Here is a 27,258-nt window from a genome sequence, read left to right as displayed (position 1 = left end):
ACACTTAATGTCCTCTTTAATTTAAAGAGGATAATAATAACTGATTATTTTAATTTATAATTTGCTCTTCAAGTCCCTCCCTTTTTGCGTTTTCTACAGTAAGTATTTATTAACGGATGATGAGATAAAGTGTTCTAAAAAACGTTAAGAGACTCAGCTCAAATGCAACTCCTACTCACAAGGCTTCTCTGGATTTTGCAATTCATACTCAAATAATCTCACATATCTCCTCATTGAGATTTCGGGGGAAATCTGATAATAAGCACTTAGTTCTTTTCAACCCTGCATTTTCCCCCAAGCCCATGGGACCCAATCCAGAGCCCAGGATGAAGAATCCAGTTTAGTAAGTATACATGAAGAACAAAATGTGCACTCACCTAGTTTAAAAACACCCAAGATGCTTTGTCCTGACTTTAAGCAGCATATGTGACTTGATCCATTCAGGTTTCAGGTTCAAAGGCATCAGGCTGTCCCTGTGGGTTAGCACTTAACATATCCTTCAAGAGCTTCTTGGTCCCCTTGGACATGGAAGTTCCGCCTTTCTCGGGGATATGCAAGTCCATCTGTGGGTTTTCTACCTGTGTGTCTCACCAACAGACGATCACCAGGTCTCCGGGAGCTCCTTCTTGGTCTCAAGAGTCAATGAAAAAGGTTCTTTCTAGTATTGCTCAGATAAAAATGTCCACGGCAAAGATTTTGGCTTTGGCTGTTTAGGGTCCCTCCCAGACTTCAGGGGCCATGTAGAAGTCTGAGCCACGGGTTGAGGACAGCTACTATTTATTCACATTCACACTGCTGTTGTCTGGATTGCCCTCTTTGCCTGGGGAGTGGGAAAGGAGGTGGACACCCAGCATGGACCGCAGACCTGAAGTCTGCCACCTTCAGGATAGTGGTCCCAGAGCATCCCAATCAAACTGATTGGAATGATGTCTGGCTTTAGGTCCCTGTACCTGACGTGGTTTTGAGCAGGAAGGCAATGGTGTTCCTGGGCTGTAGCATGAAACTTTTGTTGATTAGCTGGGTCTGGTCTCCACGACATGATGTACTGATTCAGGACTTCACAGAGCTGCAGAACAAACCAGAGATAGCAGGGCTGCTCAGCATAACCCAGGACCCTTTTCTCACCTGATCGAGGTCTCCACCAGGTGCAGGTGCTGCTGCGAGCTCTCATGGCCGGGTTCGTGCGCAGGGCTCGCCCGCGGTGCTGCAAGGCACCCTCCTCCAACTGCACCACGTTCTGGTGATGCCACCTGAGACTGCTCGGGACCCAAATCCCGAAAGCTTGGCTGCAAATTCTTGGGGCTTCCAGCAACTCTTTTTGACCGCTACACGGCCCCACTGCGTCCAGCTGCATCCGGTCACTGCCACGTAATCCACGTAATACACGCAAACTCCGCAGCACCTGGTGCGCCCGCTCTCCGCCAATAGGCTGTGACGCCGCCAGGAGGACCCTCCTCTCTCGGGCCCCGTAGCCACCTAAGTAGGCCAAGCCACAGGTATCAAGGCCACGGAAGTAAAGTTTCAAGAAAAACTAGAAAGTTCAATTTATGATAAAAGAGTTTCGTTTTAAAATTCGCCCTTTGTTAGTCATAGCTTTCATGGCAGTGTGAATGTAATTTTAATATGAATTACAAAGTGCAAGTTATAGCTCTGCTAAGAGGATTAAAAACGTTTCTATTTTCTTCTGTCTGAGTCCCACCTGCCTCATCCTTCCTATCTAAACAGATGGATCATAATAACATGGGTTCACCCAGGAACATTTAGTCTCATCCCATTACACCTGCTGGCCAAGAGAGGGGTACAAAACAGCCACTCTCCAATTCATATATTTATAAACCATCCAAGAGAATGGTTCTGCAGGCCTTACTCACCAATTGGGTTTGTTCTTGGTGTGTTATCAATAGTTTTTAAAAAGTGAATTATAGTAATTGCTGACCATTAACCAGCACACGTATGCAGGCCCTAAGAACTATTGACTAGGTAAAGAAAATGAATCCCTAGTACGTACAAAATGTGAGGAATATATATATTTTTTAAATTCTTAGTTTGAAGAAATGGTCGAGAAACAAGCCTTGTTCAAAGGACCACACAAATCAATGCCATCTTTTAAACTGGCATACCCATTTTCAGGGATCCTGTGCAATGTTCCCTAAGGAACATCATCTGCATGTGAAAATACGTAAGTATGTTTATGAGAGTTTACCATCTGTCATACAAATGGTAGGGAATGACCCAAATCTGTTTATGATGGACTGTATGAATAAACTATGGTATGTGTATACAATGAAAAACTAGGTGTACATTAAGAAAGATGAGTAAAATGGAAGTTATCGAAATGTGTATTTACTCATGAAAAGGCATATTGCATAAATTGTCTCTTATAATACAATAAAATTTGGATATTTTTGTATTTTCAATTGCATCTATGTTTAGAATAACCGAATGAAATTTGTAAGTTGCTTAATTTATCTTTTATCTTTCACCCTACCAAGAGCCAATTCAGTCATTTTCCTTAAATCGTTCAAGCCGATGAAAAAAAATAGGTCAAAACTCTTAATAGTTATTTGAAAGAGAAATAATAGACAAATTTCTCAAACTGAAAATTTCTATATACTTAGCTTCCTATTTCCTTCTTTAGGTTTCCAATCACGAAAAGGGAAACAGTGACATACCTAACTGCTGTTTTTCTTTTCCATCAACTGAGAGAATATTTATCATTCTGTTTGCTCTAACACCGCTTAGAAAATATGTGTAAGGCCCTCACTTGTCGGGAAGCCCCTTTATCCGAGTAAGGTTGTATATGAGATTTCATCCTTAAAGAACTCTCCAAAACAATAGTCAAAGAATGTGCATTTTAATTAATTGAAGAGAAGAGAGAGCCATCTGTCTCAGCTGATCTACACTTTCACCAGTGTGAAGCCAGGATGAGAGACCAGGTGATGTCTTCAGACAACACTTAGCCCAGGAGTGCAAAAATCAAAGACTTTTGTTTGTTTAGATTACAGTCATCATCACATTAACCTGCCCTTTATTCAAAATATCCATATTTCATGAAAATATGCAATATGAGTTAAAAAATAAAGGTGAACTGATGTTGAAAATGGCACCCAAAGGTGTAGATGTGACAACAGATCACATGGAACTTGTTAAGACCTTAGAAAAAGAGAGTTTTTGTGTGCAATCTTTCACTTATCAAAATTCAGTCAGACGTGCCTTCCATCTCTCTTGGCAGGTATGTTGATAAAATTATCAGTTCTCTATTACCATATGTTTTACTTCTTGGATGTTTGTTTATGGGAAAAATTAATGTAGCATGCAACTGGCAATTAGTTTTTATACTGTTAATGACAGGTTCCCATAAAATGCCTTGCATTGAAATATGGAAAGCGATGGCATTAATAAAGTATACAGATGCTTAGGAAAAAGGATCTGAAAAAGGAAGCCAAGTCAACTGAGTTTACTGAAAACAAATTTCAGTCATTTGACAGAATCCCTAGAAATTTTGCAATAGGTTACCTGTTTAGTAACTTGAATGTTAAGGAGCTATTTACAGCCAAAGTCCTCATACAATTTGGCCCTGGTGGTTAAGGTTAAGTAATGAGCAAGTTACTCATATTTAACTGTATATATATACATGTATATATATACACATACACATATACAAATATCTCAGGTTATGGTGAGTGCTTAAGTTCAGTCTGCTGAAAAACTTCTTTGGACGTGGTTTGAAAGGTGAACATATCAATAAAGCATGGTCCTTGCCCTCCAAAGACTGGTTATACGACTGATTCCTGTATGTCATTAAAAAAAACCCTGGAAAATATTTTCAGAAATAGAGATTTCCAAGACTTTCCTACCAAAACTTCTTATATAGTTTGCGATTAATTAACTCCTGAGTTAGGTTTAGACACCTACATTTCCCATATCTGAGGTAACAAGTTAGCTAACTAAAAACTGAGAATCCCCCCTAGTGTAGTTCCTTTTATGTTCTTTGAATGTAGTTACCTCCATCTGTAATGTTTTCCTCTTTCAATTTTCCACAATATATAAAACTTAAAAAAAATAACTTATGTAACATTTCTTCATGCTGCTTATCATTTCAAAACCTCTGACAATGACTACTGCAGATCTTTGCCTCATTCTCTAATAATAGAAAGACAAATAGTAAGTATACAAATACTTAGCCTTTCCTATGGATTTTCCTATGCTGTATATTTCATATAATTGGAACGATACAATATGTGGCCTTTTTTGTCTGCCTTATTTTACTATGCATAATTTTTTAAAGGCTCGTCCATGTTATAGTATGAGTCAGTACTTTATTATCTTTAGTATAGCTGAATAATATTTTATCCTACAGATATACCACATTTGTTCAGCCATTCAGCAGTTGATGAACATTTGGGTTATTTCCACATTTTGACTATTATGAAGAATGCTCCTATGTACATTCAGTTTCTCATTTTTTGTGGGGGCATATGTTTTAAAATCTTAGGTATGTACCTGAGAATAATATTTCTGGTCATATGATGACTCTGTTTAATCTTTTGAGGAACTGTCAGACTGTTTTCTAAACAGATGCATCATTCTACATTCCCACCAGCAGTGTATGAGGATTTCAATTTCTCTATACCCAAGACTTGTTATTGTTTACCTTTTGACAATAGCCATTCTAGTGTGTGTGAAGTAGTATAACATTGTGATTGTGATTTATATTTCCTAATGACTAATGGCGTTGAGCATCATTTCATGTGCTTATTTGCTATTTGTATATCTTCTGTGGAGAAATGTCTGTTCAAGTCTATTTTTAATGGGCTATTTGTCTTTTTATTATTGAGTTGTAAAGTTTTTTTTTTTTTTAATATTGTGGATGCCAGATCCGTATATGATATATGAGTTACAATTACCTCTTTAATTCTTAGAGTTGTCATTTCACTTTCTGATAGTGTCTTTTGAAGAACAAAAGGTCTTCATTTTGATGAAGTCCAATTTACAGATTTTTCCTTTGGTTGCTTGCGTTTTTCATGTCAAAGTTAAGAAACAATTGTACAATCCAAATTCCTGAGGATATCTATTTATGTATTCTAAAAGTTTCATAATTTTGTCTCTTTTATCCATTTTTATTTAAATGCTGTGTATATTGTCAGGTTGAGGTCCAACTTTATTCTTTTGTATGTAGATATCTAGTTGTCCCAGTACCATTTGTTAAAGAGACTATTTTTTCATCATTAAATTTTTCTTGTCTGTGTTGCTATAACAGAATACTGTTTACTGAGTAGCTAATAAACAACAGAAATTTATTACTCACAGTGCTAGAGGCTGGGACTTTCAAGATCAATGAGGCTGGTGCCAGCAGATTCATTGTCTGATGATAGCCAGCTTCCTATAACTTCAAATGGCAAAAGGTGTAAGGAAGCTCTCTGGGGTCTTCTCTGTTAGAGCATTAGTCTCATTCAAGGGCTCTGCCCTCATGATCTGATCATCTCCTAAAGGCCACACCTCCAAAAAACATCACATTGGGAAATAGGTTTCAACATAAATTTGAGGGGGAACACAAATATTCAGTCTATAGTAAATTGTCTTGACAACCTTGTCAGAAACAAATTGAAAAAAATATTTGGGTTTATTTCTGGCCTTCCAATTCTGTTCCATTGGCCCATATGTCTGTTCCTATGCCAGTATCACACTATTTTGATTACTATAGCTTTTTAGTTAAGTTTTCTAATTGAAAAGTGTGACTCCTCCAACTTTATTTTTTCTGTTTGTTTGGCTCTTCTTGGTCCCTTATGCATTTATGTAAATTTTAGGATCAATTTATAAATTTCAGCAAAAAAGGCAGCTGGGTTTTTAACAGAATTACACTGAGTCTATAAATCAATTTAAAAAATAAATTATCTTAAAAGTTAAGGCCTTCAATCCATGAATGCAAGATGATTTTCAATTTATTTAGGTCTTCTTCAATTTCTTTCAATAATATTTTGTATTTTTCAGTGTACACGTCTTACACTTTTGTTGTTAAATTCATACATTAGTGTTTTATCTTTTGATGCTATCGTACATGGAATTATATTCTTAATTTCATTTTGGGGTTGTTCATTGCTAATCTACAGGAAAAAAATCTTAAGGTGAAAGATTGCCTCTTTAAAAGCCCTGTCTCCAAATACAGTTGCATTGTAAGATACTAAGGTTGGTACTTCAACATATGAATTTTAAGAGGACACAACACAGCCCATAAGAATGCCATTAGGCATACCCCCTTGCAGACTTACCATTGACATGTCTTGTGAACAATACTTTAATATATTTTATGCTTGTCGAGTGACTAAAATTTGAGGTTTTGGTTGCTACACATAATCTAGTGAATTCTGGATGCCATATTTCACTCGATAACAATATTTTATACATCAATCTATGTAAAAGATAAAACAGCAAGTCAAAAGCACAATGTTTCTACTTCAATGAACTTAAATTTTAGTGGGGCGGGGGGAGGTAATGAGTGCTAAATAGAAAAAGAAAGTAAGTAGATGATGGGTTAAAAGTCCTTGTGAACTAATCTGAGATTGTAAACTCTTCTGGAAATCAATTCATACAATTCATGAAATTTAATAATGTATATAGTACTATAATACACAATCCATGTAAAGGTCATTGAAAACTAACTGAAAACCATTTTAAAGACATATTTACATTGTTTTCTTTTGTTATACTAAAAATATATTTTATACATTTAGACTTTTATCCATGGTAAAGCTGAGGATCAGATAACTTATTAAACTGTCTAAGGTCACAAAACTAGTTAGGGGGAAAATGTTAGGCCCATAAAAAGACTTTGTTCACAGACCTTTCATATTTTTTCTAGTTCACCATTACATTTTTACCTGAATGACTCAAATTTTAATTTTAAAACAATAGGAGTTCTTTGATTCATGACTTAAAATCCTAGAGGGCAGGTGAACTATACTGTCCATGGGAAACAGCCTTCACCACATTCCTCGCTTGATTAAGCACATCACTGAGTCCTTTGTTTCTTATCCATTAAGTATTCATTATCTGGCGTGAGATGAAGAACCTAATGTGTCTAATCTATATATAGCATCTAATAGATGGATATTAACTTTTTAAAGTATAATTCAAAAAGACCTCAGTTCACAGAATTCACTTTTTAAATCCTGAAAAGTTAAGCCATTGATAGAATTCAGCATTTTATAATTATAATGAACTCGATTTCTTTGAAAACATGCAAATCATGTTATTGGCCTTTTCCTGTTTGTATCTATGAAACTATTTTTCCTTGTTTCTACCAAAAGATACAATTATGGGATTAGCTATAATCCTATTAATTTATGTGGATACTCTTTATAAGATTAGCAGTTTCCCTCTGTGGTATTCAATTACATGTTTTCCAAAGAAGGTTCTGTGCTTTACCTGTGAACATCTTGCATGTGATAAATACCAGCTGATATGACAACAGCCTGGTAGAATATTGATTCAAAGTGTTCAGTACAGTAAAAAGAGTAAATAGTCAGTAGTATTCCATCAAAGAGATAAAAAGTGAACAAAAAGGCAAGTTTTCTGCATATTTGACTTTACATTAGAAATTCTATATAGAATATAATAGTATTACTGTAGAGGTCAGGAAGCAAAAATCATAATAGATTAATACAGAAATTCCAAATTTCTAGGCCTGAGTTGGTCTCCCTATACCTCCCCCCAAAAAAATAATAATAAAGAACAAATGTTATTAAATTAAAGCAAATTGGCATATTTTGGGATTGAAAGACTAAATCTAAGTTTAAAGAGATAGAGTAGAAGAATTTAATAAAGACCATAATGTTTTGATATTGAAATAATTTATAAATCAAAGTATAATACTTTCTTTTAAATTTGATAGATTATATTTTACTTCTACAGAGTAAGTTTATTTTCCTCCCCCAATTTTTTCCATGATTAAAGAAACAAAGCTGTGGTCATCATTACTTTATCATATTTTCTACTTCTAATTTCTTTCACAAAGTTTGCAGAGAAGTTTATTGGCCTTGGCTTGCATCTTCCAGTATCCCTGAAATTTTCTCATAAAAGAAGTATCAACCAGCTTCTGAGGTCTGTAAAAGAAATGTTAGCCTAGAGGTTGTAGAGCTGCATTTGAAGTCTGATTTATGAGTTCTATCATTTTGTCTCCTATCATTTTCTTGAGCACTAAAAAAAAAAAAAAAAAAATTTAAGATGAAAAATCTTTCCAGAAATTAACATGATATTATAGTTTGATAGATATCTTCACTTAGGTTAACTCAGATTAAACCATCTAAAATCCAATTTATTTTGATATATAGGTATAATATACATATATCTGATCTTTAGGTTGGTGTGGACACTTCACTCAGCCCCCAAAAACGTAGACTACAAAGTGGTTCTTGAGATTTGTATTGTTAAATGTTCTGCAATTGTCTTGTGCAATCAGATAAGTCAAGCCCCTATCAAGCTCTCCTAATAACATTGTTTAAGCTCTTTAAGACTCAGCTCCTTCATGTGTAAGATGGAAATGATAATCTTATTATGTAAGATACACACTAACACTATCCATATCATAGAAATGATGTCTTAAGTTTTATACATTTTATCTTTCCTTAAATTAAACCATCTTAGTTTATAGAACCAGTTATGCCTTATGGAATTGCAGGTCTTTCAAAAAGACCACATTAAAAATAATGACCATATTAAAAAATTTTAAAAAGACCATATTCAGCTCTATGCTTTTTTGAGTGACTAAAACCTGCCACATTCTTTTATTCATGTCTGCAGCTAATCTTGTCTCCTTTCTGAACCCTTATCCTATGGACCAGCTGAGAAAGTAATACTTACCAATCTAAAATGTCTCATTCCTTCTAGTGTAAAAAAAATCTCTTTCAGTTGAAATAGTCAGTCTTCTAAATATTCTAAATATTTAATTATATTTAATAATAGTCTGCATATTGAAACTCCTATCTCTTATCTTGAGTAGCTTAAATAAGTTCTTACAGATGATTCAGTCCATTTAGAAAAATTATTCATCCCGAAGTTCTATCCTCTTCTTTTAATGGAATCTAGACATATACAGATACTTAATATATTTCATAATTGTGGAGAGAAGGGGCTTTTCCATGAATGCAGTATTTTCTGAATCCCTCTTACATAGTGACTAATCGAGGGCCCTCTCTCAAGGGTTATAGCTGAGGTAACATTGCAAGGTGACATGCTGGAACCCACCTGCTGGAGTTCTTGGTTGCTCATGCTTGCTAAGCCACTGAAAGGGTTCAGAAAATGTCTCCTCAAAATATGTAACTTTGTCGCATTGATTATTTTGAAATAAAAGCACTTAAGAAACAGCATGAGAAGGACACTCTGACTCTCTTTTGTCTTCTGGAAAGCAGAGAAAGACTTCCCATGTGAAAGATATGACTCCATTCCAAGAGTTTAGGAGACATCTTTATTACTAGAGACAGGGAACTTGGGGCCAAGAAATCAGCACAAATAAACCTTGTTAAACTAACCCTTACCTTCCTGTTTATATTTTCACCATTTACTATCCCTACCCTAAACCTCTTTGTTTTGTCAATTCTTAACAAATTTATAGTTTCTTTGACTAAGGTATAAAAGCTTCCTGCTCTGGTCATATCCTTGGGTCTTCATTCTCTTCTGATGGCTCCCATGTATGTGTGAAAATTCAATATAAATTATATGATTTTCTTATGTTAATTTATCTTGCATCAATTTAATTCTTAGGATCATCCAGAGACCCAAAGATAGTAGAAGAAAATTTTTTTCTCCTACAGCACAGACACCCTGGCACCTGGGACCAGGAGCTGAGTCTTGTGTAAGGCAGTCACCAAAGCAAACAGGAACACCTGGGGCCCGGCACACTACAGGCAGCTGAGGAGGAGCCTAGAACAAGGCATCGGACTCATCTGTGTAGATGTGCACATCTAGGTCATTGTGCCCTGCCACTTATCTCCTTAGAAGTAGTCATTGGCAGGATTTCTCTTAATAGTTGGGTGCTTTGGTCTCAGACTTCCCACATCCATCTGGATCTTCCTCTTGGCTCTCCTACCACCCCAGGAGAAAGGGAGTCATACCCACTGATATGTGTCAGCCTCTCTCTTTCCCTTTTCCTCAGATCTCTGACCTAGAAATTCTAGATTCTTCATACACTCCAATTCCTCCCCTGGGTTTTATTTCTTTTCTAGTAGGTATTAACTCTAAGGCATAATGTGGCTGAGTTTTTTGTGGATGCAATTCAATGGAGAAAAAATAATGTTTAAAAATTTTATAACAAATAAATATATACATGTATTAGATGTGTGTGATTTATATATTAGCAGAGTTTAATGGAAAAATATGGAATGAGAGGTATGTGACCTGTTTTCTGGGTTTGTTTCTATTTTGTAATTATTTTAAAGCCAAATCCTTGCTAACTCTAATAGTTTATTCTATAAAATACTTTTTAAAAGTTTTAATTTGAACTTAAGGGAATAAAGTTTTTCTTTCATTTATCAGTAAGTCTTTTCCCTCTGCTTTCAGTCTTGTACCAGGTATGTTCCATGTAGCATGTTAACTCCATGTGGCAACAAATTAGCCGCTTCATCTGACTTATGTGTATTTTATGTTTTATGATAAGGCTATGCGCATGCTGAAACATGTCACCCTGTTTCCAAAAACCTACCTGAAATTGGTATCTGTCAGTAGAAGTCTTGAAAGTTCAGGTTCAAAGGAACTAAAAGGTGAATTCTGACTAATTGTGATGCAAGGAGCAGAATAATGTTCGTGGTTTGTATGCTGCACCGTGAGTTAGTGATTTTGTTTGTCTCCACTCATGTTCCATTAACTTTTTTCATAAAATGATTGAAACACAGGGATATATCCTTTACCAGTATGAAAACAGATGGCAAAAAAGCAAGACAATATGCTGCCTGACATTGATTATTTGCTAGAAAGACAGCACAATATCCTAGGACATTGTTCTAAGTGATTAAATCGGTATCTTCATTGATCAGCACATTAGATTTTTAGAATAGATTCAATTGTATTAGTACATGGCACATAAAAAGGGCAAAAACACATTTCTCTGACCTCTGAAACTGCAGGGTACGGTTGCCTAATATAAGCAGTACCATTTCATTATGGAAAAGCATTATAATGGTTGTATGGAACACCATCCATCAAAAGTTGTAGGAACTTGAGCAAATCACTAGATCGTGGGCTTCACTTTCTTTTCCAGCACTCCTTCCCCTGAATTTTTACTCTGTTCTAGTCATTGTCATGTTTTACACAGATTATTTACATAAGAACCTTAAAATATAGGTACACGGTATTTGCTCATTTTGTAGACAGGAAAACTGAGGCTAGAGAAAGTATGCCTATTGGCCAAAGGCATATAGTAAATAGAGAAGTTGGGTATGAAGTCAGGCAGTCTGGCTTTCAAGTGCATGTTTTCACAATCAATGTGTTAGCCTCAAAGACTTCTGCTTGTTTCAATATTCAATTGGACTGTGGATATCAATATTTTAAGTGTGAAAATATATATCACTACAATACCAGAACCACTCAGGTAAATAGACAAGAAAGACTTGGTCTATCCCAAGAGGCAAGCAAAGTAGAGCCCTGGGGCAAAATCTGCCATGACATCTTATCGTAAATAAAATTTTATTGGGACACAGCCATGCCCCTTTGTTTATGTATTATCTATGGCTGCTTTCTTGCTACAATTGAACAATGGAGTAGTTGCAACAGAGATTTATGGCCTGAAACAAATAAAACATTTACTATCTGACCTTTGGAGAAATGTGATGACCCATGGTATCCTATAGACTTTATTATTCTCTCTTGAATCACTTGAACAACCTGTCACATTCTAGCTTTCAAATGCAGTGGCAAAATTTCCAGTCCCAGGTGAGGTAGTATCATCAGAAAAGTATCTAGCAGTTGGCAGTTGATACACACATCACAGTGATATTGTGGATATTTGGTAGAGTACCAGGGCTAGAGGGAAATAGAACTGGAAATCTGTGAAGGTGAATTAATTCATGCATTGCAACAAATTACTAAGGAGTGCCTAATTTGTCATAAGATTTGCAGTGGGCATTTAGAATACAGTAGTAAAGGAGAAAAAAATGTCTCTTATCTTCTTGTGGCTTAAGAGAGATTGCTGAAAATAAGAGGCTGCTGTTCCCTTATAATACATAGAGCTGACCATATAAGATACTTCCACCCTTAGCATCCACCTGATGGCAGCTGTACTGAGTCCTTTCTTCCTTCACCATTCTGCATATGTCCTTCATTAGAATTATTTCCCTGTATAGCTATTAAGAATTTCTATCTTCCAGTTGCCCGCCTTAATATCTGCTCCTGTTCTTCTTGCCTACTTATCATCCTATTGCCCCACTGTTTCTGAACCCAGAATTTCACAGGGAGTTTAAACAGATCTGGAAGAAAGAGTACACCATGCCAATCAAACTCACTGAGATAAAATTATAAGGTTAGTGGCTAGGAGTGTACAGTGGATGCTATATATCTGAGCTGAAGCAAAGAATTTGATGAAATGTCTCATGAATTTTTCACATATAAAATTGGTTCAAATTGTTCAGAAAAAGAGCACTGCCAAATTGAGAATTGGCAAGGACCTAAGAGCCAAAAACAAAGAGAGCTTTAGTCTGATATGTGCAGTGTTCACAAATATCTGGTCTTGTATAAATTGGTGGCAGATGAGATTCAGATTTTATTTTATTTTACTTTTTAGCAGTGATGCAGGGAAGAGAATGGAAATAATATTTATTACATACCAAGATTTCAAGGAATATAATATATCTCCACAAAATTCTCCCTTTCTCTGGCCCTTCCCTATTAAAAAAACATAATCATTTTTTTCATGCAGACCAATACCAAAGCTATTGAAGCTCATGAAGAATGTAGATAAAATTGGACCAAATCCAGGTTGTACAAGAATCTGTTTCTTTTCTCTCCACATCACCATGTTAGATACTTCCTTTTGCCAGATATTCAAGATCTTAGTTATGATATTTCACTACTACGTTTCTAAAACTCCTTACCCCTCCGAATTATCCCATAGCATGAGCTATATTCTCTATCTCCTTTTTTAGGCTTTATGGACTTGATTGCCCAACCAAATTCATTCCCTCTAACCAGCTGCCCACACCTGGTCATTCAACTATAGACCATTTTAGACTCAGAACTATTTCTCAAGCTTTGTCTTTACTGTCTCTGCTGATAGGAAAGAGTGCATAACTCTACCTGGATGAAGGCAACAGATTCATCTAGATTGGTAGTTCTCAAATACTGGTGAATGTCTGAATTATCTGGAGAGCTTGTTCAAATACTCTAGGTCTATATTCTAGAGTTTCTGATTCAGGATCTCTGGGGCAGAGACTAAGAATTTACATTTCTATCAAGTTTCCAGGTGATGCTGATTTCTGATCTGGAAACGATATTTGGAGAATGACTGCTCTACAACTCCAGGCTTTGTTCTCCTCTTACTTCACTGTCAGAATCTGCATATTTATCCAAAAAAATCTAAAACACTCATTCAAAAATCTATGTATCTCTATGTTCATTATAGCATAATTCATAACAACCAAGATATGAAAGCAACCTAGGTATCAATCAATAGATGAATGGATAAAGAAGAGGAGGTATATATATACAATGGACAATGGAATATTATTTCATCATGAATAAAAAGAATGAAATCTTACTATTTACGACAACATGAATGGACCTAGAGAGTATTATGCTAAGCGAAATAAGTCAGACAGAGAAAGACGAACACCACATGATTTCACTTATATATGGAATCTAAAAAACAAAATTAACAAAATAAAAATGAACTCATAGAAACAGAGAACAAAATGATGGTTGCTAGATGAGAAGGGGGTTGGGAAGCCTGAAAGAAAAAGTTAAAGAAATTAAGAAGTACAAATTGGCAGTTACAAAATAGTCATGGGGGTGTCAAGTGTAACATAGAGAATATAGTCAATAATATTGTAATAACTATGTGTAGTGTCTGGTGGGTACTAGACTTACCAGAAGTATCATTTTGTAAGATATATAAATGTCTATCCACTATGCTGTACACCTAAAACTAATACAATATTGAATGTCAATTGTAATTGAAAAAAAAAAAAGAAAATAACTTCTGAATTCTAAAAATGTTAGCCTCTTGCTTTCAATTCTCAGGTAGAATTAAGAACTGCTTCCCATGTATCTAGTAATAAATCCCAGTTTCTAATTCCAGCCTGTACTCTTGCTAAAGCCCTTGGACTCTGTTTACCATGTATGATACGTTAGTCACACCAAATTACTTTTGAATCTCTAGAGATCCCTTGCCATTTCTTCCTGTCATCTCTGCACATGCCAATTCTTTTTGTCTGCCTGACAATCTGGCTTGAGAGCATTGGTTTACATAGATAATTTAACCTTTCCTATAAAGCATTCTCACTTTCCCTGAAAGTATTAGGCACTCCATTTTCTACAGGTCTTGTCTTCCCATATTTTAGGGCATTTATTCCATTGTGTTGCAACTGGTTTCTTTCTTGTCCTTCTCTAGGAAGGGGTTATATGTTCCGAAACTGTGCTGACGGAGATGTCTTAATTGTCAGCATACAATCTCAGAGCATCTTGTATAGAACTGGCACACTTTAGGTACTCAATATTTTTTTTAATAAATGATTTCTCCCTTCTGACACTTCCCCCTAGATCTGCTCTGTAAGCTAGATCTTTCCTTTCTTCCTAATGCTTCCTCTGCAAAACTTAAGCTGACCAATGCATTATAACAGCACTAGTTATAAGAGGTAGAGGTTTTCCTCAAATCCTTCAAAATCCTGTTAGAAGCAGTATCTTAGCCTCACTCTATGCAGAGTCAACCTTAAAATAATGACATGGTATGCTTTATTATAATAAGAAAAATAAATTTAACATCTGAAATATATTCTATTGCCTACTTTTTATGTGTTTGGAGCTATTGCTTACAATTAATTTTTCATGAATTTTCAAAACAATTATCTAATGAGTGCTATTGTTAGTTCCATATTACGGATGGAGGAAAAGAGAAATTAAGTATAGTTTTCAATTTCCTCCAGATTGTAAATGGTAGTTGTTGATTTTAGCCGAGGCCGTCTAAATTTCAGTGCCCTAGATTAAAGTACTCTGGATATATGTTCACAAATACACCCTTCCAGATTAATATTATTTCAGTATTTGTAAGATTCCTAGAATAATTCTTGAATTTAAAGCATATTTCTCTTAAGAAATAATTTATCCTATACTTTGTATGAGAGAGATGCAGATTGTACATTGTAAGATTTTTTTAGTCAGCCTCAAGAAATTTGAGTGGTGGCCCAGTGTGACACATCTGTGAGTCAGGACTATGTCCACAATTCCTGGTTCTTGAGTAGAATTTCTAATTCAGTTAGAGTAATGGGAGAAGACAACCCCTTTACTACCAGAACTCAAAAATAGATGAAGTTTGTAAAACCTAAAATAGATTTTGTGATTTAGAAGACCCTAGAAGTCATAAAATATACCGAAGGGGTGCAATGGGTCATAGACTAGTATGAGAGGATGAAAGAAAGCGAGACAGTCAAATAAAAAATATCCTGCTAGAATAATGATCTTGATTAACACAGAGAGGCTCCCTGAGTTATCCAACAAACTATTTCTTCTCAACGAAATTAGAACTGTTCCTTACTGTATGACCTTGTGATCATTTTACTGCATCATTGTATATTCATTATTTGCATTCTATTATACCAGGTAACAAAGAGTTTGATTCTATCCCATGCCATAGATATTTTTAAAAAATTGCAACATTAGCTTCTTTCATGTAATAAGAACTATATATCTTGGAAACAATCACTTCTGTTCAGTTAAGCTCATTCCTATAAATATTTGTAGAGTGACTACTATATATGTGGCTATGAACCAGGTACTTATCACAGCTAAGTGGATCAATAAGACTCAGTCTTACTCTCTTCTTTTTTTTTTTACACAGAATTTATGTTTATGGCAAACAAAACAAAAACAAAAATATCAAACAAAGAGAAAGAGAGAAGAAAAGAGAGAAAAAGAGAGGCACAAGATATTAGTTTAAGAATTTAGAAGCATCTTACATTCTGCCTCAATGGCAGCATATTTAATAGGAGCAAACAGCAGTTTCACTGCCTGCTGTAGCCAGCAGAAATTTTGGCAGACTTAATAAGCAAATTTTGTGAAATATGTAGTGTGAAGGAAGAAAGCGCGGCTGATCATTACTGTGGACTTAGGGCTTCCGATGTTTCACACTGGCATCCCCTGCTTGGCCTGCTGAGCCATGTGGCTTTCAACAATTGGGTCCTCTGTAGTTGGGCTGAGAGATGACTTTTCTACTTGAACAAAGTTTTAAACCCAGACAGTCAGCTGCCAGATCCCACAGTCCAAATCACTACTCTATTCTCTTTAGTAAGTGAGAACAATCCTTGAGAAGGACACTGATATGGTTAGAGATGCATATTAGGAAGATTAAATCAGGTGGCAGTGTTGAGAAATTTTGTACTAGGTGGTGTCTGCAGAAGGTATGACCTGAAAAGAGAAGGTGTGGAGCAGTGCTCAAAAGGCTTCTCTTGACTCAAATTCTAATCTACTTTTTTGCTATGTATTTTAAATAATTTGTTTAACTATTCTGAACCTAATTTTCCTTATGGGGAAGATACCAATGTTACTGTGATGATTCATTGAGGTAAGGCACATGAATTACTTAACAAAGTACATGGCATTTAACGAGTGTTCAATAGTTGTTATTGTTAATATGATGCCATTGTTATCATTTCTGTTTTTTAGTGTGGGGACAAAGGAAGATATATATACTAAGGATATTATAGGAGAACAAAAATACAACTCGCACACATGTGGAGAGAGGAGCAAGAAGGAGATGCCGAGGTGACTCTAAATTATTAATTCAAGGTGAAGGGAGAAAGAGCATCATGAGTAGATATGAGAACCACAATGATTCCTGCTCTTTAAGCCATCTCCTGGGAACAGAGCTAGCAATAACAAATGCAAAGAAGATTATTTGGATTCAGCTTTTCATCATCTTTTTTCAAGTTCATCTATCCCCAATAAGGAGTACCAGACTTATGTAATTTAGGAACAAAGAGTGACAGCAAGCCAACAAAATTATTTTCACGAGTGACTATGTTTTGGAGTCAAAGTCACGGTAATCAAGGAAACCAACAAAATCCGTTTTTATTTTTTTGCAGAATAAGTTATATCTATAATGTTTTTGTTTTGTCATTTCTTATTGTTCATTTCTAACATGTTATATGGCCAGAATTTGCAATTTCAATCTCAGAATGTTCCTCCCAAAACATGTTGATTAATATATCCTGAAAAGTTAAAGATTATAGACTGTTCAGCATTACTTATTTTGAGTAAATGATAATTTAGACATGCTTAAAAACATAAGAAAGTATAACCATGGCAACATTCTTTACAGTCTACAGAATAAGAAAAGATTAAAATTTATGTTCCAATGATTTTGCTACTAAATAAAAATCTAATGATTCTTAGCCACTGAGTAGTTGGAACTTTCTTGAACCAAAGGAAGGAAAGCTCCATTGGCCAACAAAATTTTCTTTTCTTTCCTTTTTTTTTTTTTTTAGTGCATAGACCTGGTGAACACATAACTTACTGACAAAGCTTAAGTTTTCTTCCATATAAAATTATATAAAGTTGATTGTAAAACCTACAAATGAACAGATCAATTAAAACTATAGTTATTCTCATTAGAGCAAAAATATGCTTTATAATATTATATATGTAAAGAAAATGAGTTTGTAAGGATTGTGAAAAAATACCTGTGTAAAGTAGCACAAAGAGAGCATTAATTCTTTCCTTGGCTTAGATCCATCTTGCTCCTGTCTAATGAATACAGGGGCACCTGCAGACTAATATTCCACTCCAGGAACCAGGAGTGATAAGAACTCATGCTGAGATAGTATTCAATTAGGGAATCTTACTGGGAGGTTGCATTGAATACTTTAAGAAATGTCTTCCGAAGGCCTCTCCTGAGCATCCCATGATAAGGCTAAGTTTTATCACCTGAGCTTTCATTCCTGTGTCTCTTAGAAACCCAGGTCCTTTCTTCTGTTTCCTCCCATTTTGTAACCCAGCACTGTGGAGAAGCTCTTCTCTACACTCAAGTTCTTTTCCAAGGATTGGTTTGATATTTAACAAAATTGTACTTTGTTTTCTAAGTGTTTTCTCGAATTAGATCTTGATTCTCTCATCAACTTTTGACATTCCAAAAAATATATTTTACTTTTTAAGTATTTAAGAGCTACTTTACTCAACCCTTATACCCCATGTTAATATTAGTTCCCACTCCTGTTCAATTTAGTCCTTTATTGCTTTCAAGATAATCTTCAGAAGCCCATTAGGCAAAAGTATATTGTCAATATTTAACACTGGAAAATAGAACTAGATAAAGGAGACTCAAAATTACTTCTCATAAATGAAAGGTTTTCTACACCACTCCCCTGATACTAGATTTTCTGGAAACAAAATCATATTAAGTGGCAAGTCACCACAAAGCCAAAGGAAGCAAATTATTATATATAAAACTTTCCAGAAGCAAAAAAATATTTGAGAATGAATAACAGATCTTAAATTTGGCTACAGTGAGGGTTCTACATGAGTCAAAACTTTCTTCTCAAGAGATCTGTACTAATGGTATATACTGATTGCTAAAAATTGCCATGAAATTTAAAAGTTAAACAGGAAACTCTGGCACAGATATTATTTTTGTTTTCTTGGTAGTTATATATTAGATATGAAGAACAAATTTTTCTCTCTGAGAACAGAGCATGAGTGTGTGGTGTGTATGTGCGTGAGCATGTGTTACAAAAGGAGTGTGCAGGCATATTCTCACAAGGATACATACAATTTCACTAAAGATTAATCCATTAAAAATTAGAACTGTGCTTCCATTATTAACATGCACTGAGCTTTACTTCTGAGCATTTGGCCTCCTCTAACAGTTCCCATCATAAGGGACAATGCCGAAAGTTCAACATTACATTATCTTAATTTCATGTGAAATTTCCATCTTGGTTAAAATGCAAATATTTTCAAAGAACTTTATTTATGTATTTAATTCCAGATTATTTTATGAGTATGAGATTTACTGAGAGTGGAAAAAGGGAATACTTGATATCTTAATATTTTGAAGAAAGAACAGAAGCGGGAGAGGTACAGAAATGAAGATCGTAACATTATATGGGTTTTTAAACTCGATTTAATTCCTCCTACCTCTTGACTTCTCTAACATAAGAGCTATTTTTCTGGAAAACAAAGTTATCAAATATTCAGCTTCATTATTTCCAGCCACCATTTTCTTTTTTCTCTTTGCCAGGGTTAGTTTGACTTTCATAACAGACTCCCTATCTTTTAGTTGATCTATTTTATTGTTGAACTACTTCTGCTTTAAAATATTATTTCTTAAATGATGCTGAAATTTGACTCACTGCTTCTTGTCTTTTCCTCTGAGGCAATTCAGAAGTCAAATCCTGTCCTTGAGAGTTTTTCAAATAATGATGGAACTGTCATGTTTGCTTGTAAATCTTACCATCTAGATAGGTAGGGATTATTACTATTTTCCTGGGTTTAATATAACACTAAATTCCAGGTTGAAGAACTTTTTATTGTTGAAATCAATTTATTTTGGCATCATGTGACTATGATCCTGTGGGTTCCTAATGTTTTCTTCTTCCAAACTCCTGCCTAGAAAGAAATATCACAAGCTGAAAAGACCTTTAAAAGTTTAGTACAGCTTTATATGTCATGGAATCATCAAATGAAGTGGTAATTATGGTTTTTCAAAGATTTTGAAGATTGTTGAATTGAAAAAACAATATATGATTAGAAAGTCCAAAGCGATAAATTTGGTTATTAGCCATTAGAAAGAAAATTCAAGGAAAAACCTTAAAAGCCTTTAACACTTTTTCTGCCTTCTAAAAATAATCAGCTACATTTTTATGAAGGAAAAACATATTTTTTTTAGAAATAACATGACTTTCTTTTGGCTTAGATTATTGTTCCATCTCATAATTTTACACATCTGTTTTTGTACTACAGTTTTCAACTCTATTTTATAAATTATTTTATAGATTATTCATAGCACAGTTAATGAAGAATTAGAAGTTTCAGGATACAATATTAATCTATAAAAGTTATTTCCTGTCAATAAACAAATGGAGTTTGAAATTAAAAGCACAATGCAATTTACATTAGCAATCCTTCTAAAATAAAATATTTAAGTGTAAATATAACAAAATATGTACAAGATTTATACGAGAAAAACTACAACATTCTGATTAACAAAAATCAAAGAACAAATATATAAAGGAAGAGGTAGGTATTCCATGTTCAGGTATAGAAAAACTCAGTATTGTTAAGAAGTCAGATTGTCCCAGATTGATCTATAGATTCAATGAAATCACAACCAATATATGAGCAAGTTATTTTGTGAATATTGGTAACTGATTTTAAAGGTTATATAGAGAGGCAAAAGACCCGGAGTAGCCAATATAATGTTGAAGAACAAGAGTAAAGTTGGAGAACCAATACCAGCTAACTTCAAAACTTACTATAAAGCTACAATAATCAAGATAGTGTGGCACTAGCAAATAAATAAATGGAGCAATGGAAGAGAATAAAGGTCCTAGGAATAGACCTCCATACATATAATTGATTGATCTCTGACAAAGAAATAAAGGCAATATAATGGAGCAAAGATAATTTTTTTAACAAATGATGCTGGAATAATTAGTCATCCACATACAAAAAAAGGATCAAGTTGGAGATTTTATATCTTTCTCAAAAATTAACTCAAAATGAATCATAAACAAAATGTAAAATGTAGCTTTATTCATAATTGTCAAAACTTGAAAGCAACAACCGTATCCTTCAGTAGGTGATGAATAAATAAACTGTGGTACATTCAATGAAATATTATTCAGCACAAAAAAGAAATGAGGCATCAAGCCATGGGGAGACATGGATAAACCTTAAATGCATATTAGCAAGTGAAAGTAGCCAATCTAAAAAGGTCACATGCTGTATGATTCCAACTATATGACATTCTAGAAAAGGCAAAACTGTGGAGACAGAAGATCAGTGGCTGCTAGAGTTGGGGATGGGGGGTAAAGGTGAATTGGTGGGGGCAAAAGATTTTTAGGACAGTGAAAATATTCTGTATGATATTATAATGATGGATATATGACATTATATATTTGTCTAAATTCATAGATTATATAAAACCAAAAGTAAACCATAATATAAACTCTGGACTTTGGCTGATATAATACATCAATGTGGTTTCATCCATGGTAAAAATAATGTACCACTCTGGTGATGGATGTTGATAATGGTGAAGGTTATACCTATGTGGAAACAGAGGGTATTTAGGAAATCTCTGTACATTCACCTGAATTTTGTTGTAAACTAAAAACTTCTCTAGAAATTGTCTTTAAAAAATGTAGTCCTAGGCATGAGGAATATAAAATGTTCAACTTTATTTATCACCAGATACATGTAAGTTAAAATGCTCATGAGATACTACTATATACTTACTAGAGATGAACAGCATTTAATAAAACCAATTGTTGACAAGAATTGGGAGCCAGAGAAACCCTTGTGTACTGCTGATTATAGTAATACCTGGAGACACTTCGTGGTATGAAGATGATGGATACCCCAAGATAGAGTGGTCTCAATCTTAGATGTATTTCCAGGAAACACTTTTACAATTCACAAAGAAAAGATATTCAACCTAATACTGCAAGGAATTAGAGGCAACACAGATGTCTGTAACCTGTGGAATAGAAAACAGGATTCAGGAATACACAAAATGAAATTTTGTGGAGCATCAAAAAGAAATGAGGCTGACAGACACGAGACAGCATGGATACATCTTTTAAAAAGGTGCTGAGGAATGGAAGTAAGAAGATGATGAGATTTATAGCACAATATTCTTCTATATAAACTAAGCAAACATAAATTGACAAATCAATATTGAAATAACACTGGTTCTCTCTCTGAGGTCTGTCTTTACTGATGCACACTCACATCTCTCCCCTTTATTACTATCTGATTTTCCTCTTCTAACTCCGGGGAGGAAGAGCGAAGTTATCTCTGGTGACATAGCAAAACTAGACAGAAATTTTTAGTAAAAATAAGATACTGAAGTTATATAAAAAGAAGTGGTCAATATTATCCGAAAGACCAAAGTTGATTGATTGTTTGTTTTTAACAATTAGCACAAAGCTCTAGGGAAATTTTTCACTTGTTTGAAGGTTGGAGCCAGCAGTGCAGAGGAATAGTTTCAAGAGAGGAGATGACTGAAAAAGGTTGGGAGATGAAGAAATTCCATGCCACTATCTGAATTCAACCGCACATAGACTGAAAAGAAATTCAGAGAAATTAGACATATTTTTTGACCTTTTATGGTTGATTAATAACCAAATTTTAAAAATATGGTCTATCCCTGCATTTCCTTGTAGAAAAAAATTTTTAAAGTTATAAAAGAATTAAAACTTAAGAAATTTGCTAACTTGGCGATGCCTATCTGAAAAATTCTAGAGGGGATGAGTCTGGAAGAGGAATTTACAAAAATAGGAAAAGGCTGTGGTGTGTATAAATGAATGTGAATCATACAACTCCAAACCCAGAACTCTTTCTAATATATTTCAGCTGTGTTTCTAACAAAGGTAATACATTCCAAAACACTCTGTAAACTGCAAAATATTAAACAAACAAACAGAATTAGTTTGTTGATACATTAGCTACCAGAAATTATTCTTCAGCTCCAAATACTGCATAATGCATTCAGTTTGGTCACTTGGTGGGCAATATATCAAATTGCAATTTACAGTTGAATGTGTTATAAGAAAACACAAAAACTCTGGCAAACTGGACAAACGTTTTGCAAACATGTAGCCTGACTTAGTTATATTTAATAAAATTCTACCATGCTTATATGACAGATATTCCCCAAGAGAAAATACTTAGGGACATAGATTTATAGATCAGCTATTCCTGTAGTCCCACTTGAACTTTTAGCCCTCAAGGCTAGGAGACAGGTCTAGCCAAACTTTGAAAATATTAATCACACTCATAGCCTGTCACAAGTCCCTTTATGCCGAGGCTACCAAGATTATATAGTTTAATTTATGTTCAATTATAATTATTCTATTAGCCAAAATACTTAGCATATTTAGATCCCATTCCATCTACATAATATATGAACTTAACATTTAAAGTGGTCTTAGTTTTAATGTCTTCTATTGTAAGCAAACTTGAAAACTTTTAGAGATATAAATTAAATTGTCAATGAACAACAATTAAATTAATATATATGGTTTTGGTGAGAGATTTTAAGGAGAAAGCAGATAATTCTCCTGTCTATATTGCAAACATGGCACTTAGAAAAGCACCTGACCCAAGAAGATGCTTGAAGAATAGTTGCAAAAGGAAGATAAAGAAAGGAAGAAAGGGAGGAAGAGAAAGAGATAAAAACAGATGCAGTTCTAAAATACAAGTGTAGCCATCATACCACTTTTATTATTTTCCATTTTCACCCTGCCTCCAATCCCCATCCCTTCTGGAGACTATAAATTTGTTCTCTGTATCTATGAGGGTTTTTTTTCCATTTTGTTTTTTTGTTTATTTTGTTTATTAGATTCCACATATAAGTGAAATCATATAATATTTTTCTTTCTCCTTTCTCTGTCTGATTTGTTTCACTTACATAATATACTCTAGATGTATCCACCTTGTTGTAAATGGCAAGATTTCATTATTTTTTACAGCATAGAGAATATAGTCAAAATATGGTAATACCATATATGGTGTCAGGTGGGTACTAGCCTTATTGGGGGGTCACTTAGGAAGGTATGTAGATTTCTAACCACTGTGATATGCACCTGAAACTAATATAATATTGAGTCAATTGTAATTGAAAAATAAAATTTAGAAAAATATTATATGTTTGTTTTTTTTTAATGAAGGCAATTGCTAGTCAAGTTTATCAGGGATAGATTCCTAAAAGAAAATGAACCAAACTGTGAGGGGTAAGATAAGCATGTTTTAGGCAGGAGAACAGCATGATTGATAGAGGCAGAAATGTGGTACTGGGTAGGGAGAGAGGGATGTAACAGTAAGAAGATAAGAAATAACACGTGTACTGTCTATTCCATAGTCCCTAGTATAAGTTATTTAATTCAGAGATTTGATGTTGATGAATGAACATGATTTATTTAATATTTTCTTAACATTGACCTACTCTTTTCCTCAAATAAACTCATTCATAAAGAAAACAATGTAGCACATCCACAAACAGAAAATATGCTTTAATAGTAGGAAACCATAATATAAACTGAAAACACAGCAAATTTTTGAATTCTAGCAAAATACTGATGCCTTCCTATGTCCCTACCTAAATTTCTGAGTCCAAAAGTCTACTTTTCCTGTTACTTTAATGGAAATTAATAATGATGTTAGAAATGGCAAATTGATTTTGAACATTTATTATGTGTGAGTTGCCCTGTTTTTAAAATACTTTATTTGGGTATGATACTCTCATTGCATCCTGGCAATAATTCATTGAGGTAAGAGTTTTTATTATCTCTTCTTTAAGGATAAGAAAACTATAACTTAGCGATTATTTAGAAAGTGGTAGAGAGATAGTAAAGATAGCCACAAAGTCTTTGATAGCCACAAAGTCTTTTTACTCAATCAACAAAAGGAGCTGAAAGAAACATGAGAAAGAAGGTGATTTTTCAGCAATGAGTTTCAATATTTTGCCTAAGTATTGTTTAATGTCAGATGTTCCAGGACTTCGCCTAACCTCTTCTCTTACCACTTGATCCATGCTTGGGACATTAAGGGAGAGGATCAAGGGTGTATAACACTAAAGTTGTAACATGGTTACTCTTTTGTGAGCTAGACAATGACATTCTGTTTGGTATACAAACACATTCCTATGGGTAGGTGGAGAGAAGGAAGGACAAGCGGCATTGAGTTACTTTGCATTTCCGTTGATCTAAGATTCACATTTGCAGAAAACAAAAGGAAATAAAGCATAAAGACACCTATAAAGTAAAAGAGAATCTCATAGAAGAGAACATGGATTGAATTATGTGGGATTTTTTCTTAATAACAAAAATTGAGTATTGACAAATGAACAAGGAGTTAAATTTCAGGCATTCAGACGGGATTTCATCAGTAGCTCATAGCATTCCCCGGCTCCCACCTTTTTTTTTTTTTTTCTGGCTGAAAAATTGATTTCTACTAAAGTTTCTGTTTTATATGCCGATTTATGCAAAGTGTTTGTGTTTCTCTATGGGTATCACTACAACAAATTCATGGAAGATTTATAAATCACATAGGTTCTGAATTGCAAAATATGAGGTCCAGATCAATATGACCATGTCTGCATAACACCACACAGTTAGATTTACTAATGAAAAAAAGGAAAGCATTTAAAAAGCTTCACTGCTTCCCTCTCTTCTAATAAAGTGAGTATGCAATGCATCCCAAATCATAGTCCCCTGAGTGGTGTTGCAGATTCCATGGAAGAGAAGCACCTCTCATGGTCCATGTGAATGGAGCAATCCATCCTAGGGAGAAAAAGAAACATGCAAAATTCCATTCTCCTAAATAATTAATATTTTTTTCACCCACAATATCAGGTTATCCAAGCTTGGAGCTACTGAACACTGTTTATACTATTTGGTGTGCACCCAATGTCCTTTTTCACAAATTCTCTGTACCGTCTAAACATCAATTAAACAAAATAAGTGCTATGTCTGAGGTGGAATGCTCTAATCACAGTCAGCAAATCACTATGGTGAAGATAAACTGCTCTCTGGATGTGATGCAGTCACAAGACAGTGGGGGGTGAGGAACACGGTTAGCACAGGTGCTGCTAATGAGAAAATGCACAAGAAATTGCTGTTTTCAAAAACTCGAAAGTACTATAGCAGCTTTGTAGGGAAGATGTGATCACTGAAAGGGACATTATGCTGTGCTAAAGATGGTACTTATCTACCTTATGTCTTTGTTAAGTGTCAGTGCTATATAATTTCTGTATAGGCAATTAATTGACCAGTTAATTCAGTCTATGTAAATAGCAAATAGAGGTAAAATCCAGGCCCCATAATTCTTTTCGATATTATGTATTATCAGTATTAAGTATTCAGTATTATCATACAAAAAACAGTAACCATAGGACGAAAGCAGCCAAGGGAATGGTCCATATATAGAATGTTACAAAACTTAAGAAGCACTAGATATTTGAATAAATATAGTGCTACGGAAACTTCACAGAGAAGCCAATTAAACTAAGTATAGGTGTTAGAGAAGGCAGATCGACAGATTTGGGCAGGAAGGTGAGAAACCCACAGGGGCACATATGTGGTCACCATAAGCCTTGATTGGCCCTTAGAGGAGCTCAAAGCCCACAACATCCTGACACAGAGACACAGGTGGCCTTTCTACAAAGATGCATGTGCATATCAGGCCCCATTCACCTTTGGCCAAATTCTTTCCTCATTATAAAGCTATTATAAAAAATTAGCATTATGGCTAAGGCGGTATCCATCATGCATCTGACACCATGACAGTTCCAAAAAACCCAAACAGGGCAAGACAAGAGGCATCTCCCTGATTCCAAGAAAAACCACCTTCTTCCTACACAGAGCTCATCCAAAATCATGAATATTCCACCTTTTAGTTAGATCAATAGATAAAAACCCCAAGCCCACAGGACAGATCTTGCCATCTCTCCAGTCTGAGAGTATACTTTTGCTTTTAAAAGTATATTTTGCTTCTAATAAACTTGAGCTGTTGCTTCATTTTCTTCTCTGTTTGTCAGTGAATTCTTCCTCAAGATGTTGACAAGAACCTAGTCACCTGTCTGGTGACAGAGGCATTCCCCGCTTTTTGAAAGTGTGCATTACGCCACCTCACTTTTACAAAAGACCAACATTACTACTTGTTTTCACTTACCGAAATTTTTGGTTTTACAAAAAAGGCAAAAAGCAAAATAGTGTTCAGTATTTGTGTTGCAGCAAGCCATAAGGCAGAGGGTGCCTGAGCAGCAAGAGTGGCACCTTCTCTGAGAACGACACTTAACATCTCAGAGTCAATCCACCAGAGCTCTGAACTGCTTGTGAGCAT

The 27,258-nt window shown here is 34.7% G+C and overlaps 1 pseudogene; it reads right to left on the bottom strand.

Moving 5' to 3' along the window:
* Nucleotides 1–413: 413 nt before the first annotated feature.
* On the bottom strand, nt 414–27,258 carry LOC120594486 (serine/threonine-protein kinase 35-like; annotated as a pseudogene).

Source organism: Pteropus medius, unplaced genomic scaffold (genome assembly GCF_902729225.1).
Source record: "Pteropus medius unplaced genomic scaffold, Ma_sr-lr_union100, whole genome shotgun sequence".
NCBI lineage: Eukaryota > Metazoa > Chordata > Mammalia > Chiroptera > Pteropodidae > Pteropus > Pteropus medius.
This window is presented reverse-complemented; position numbering and strand designations above follow the sequence as displayed.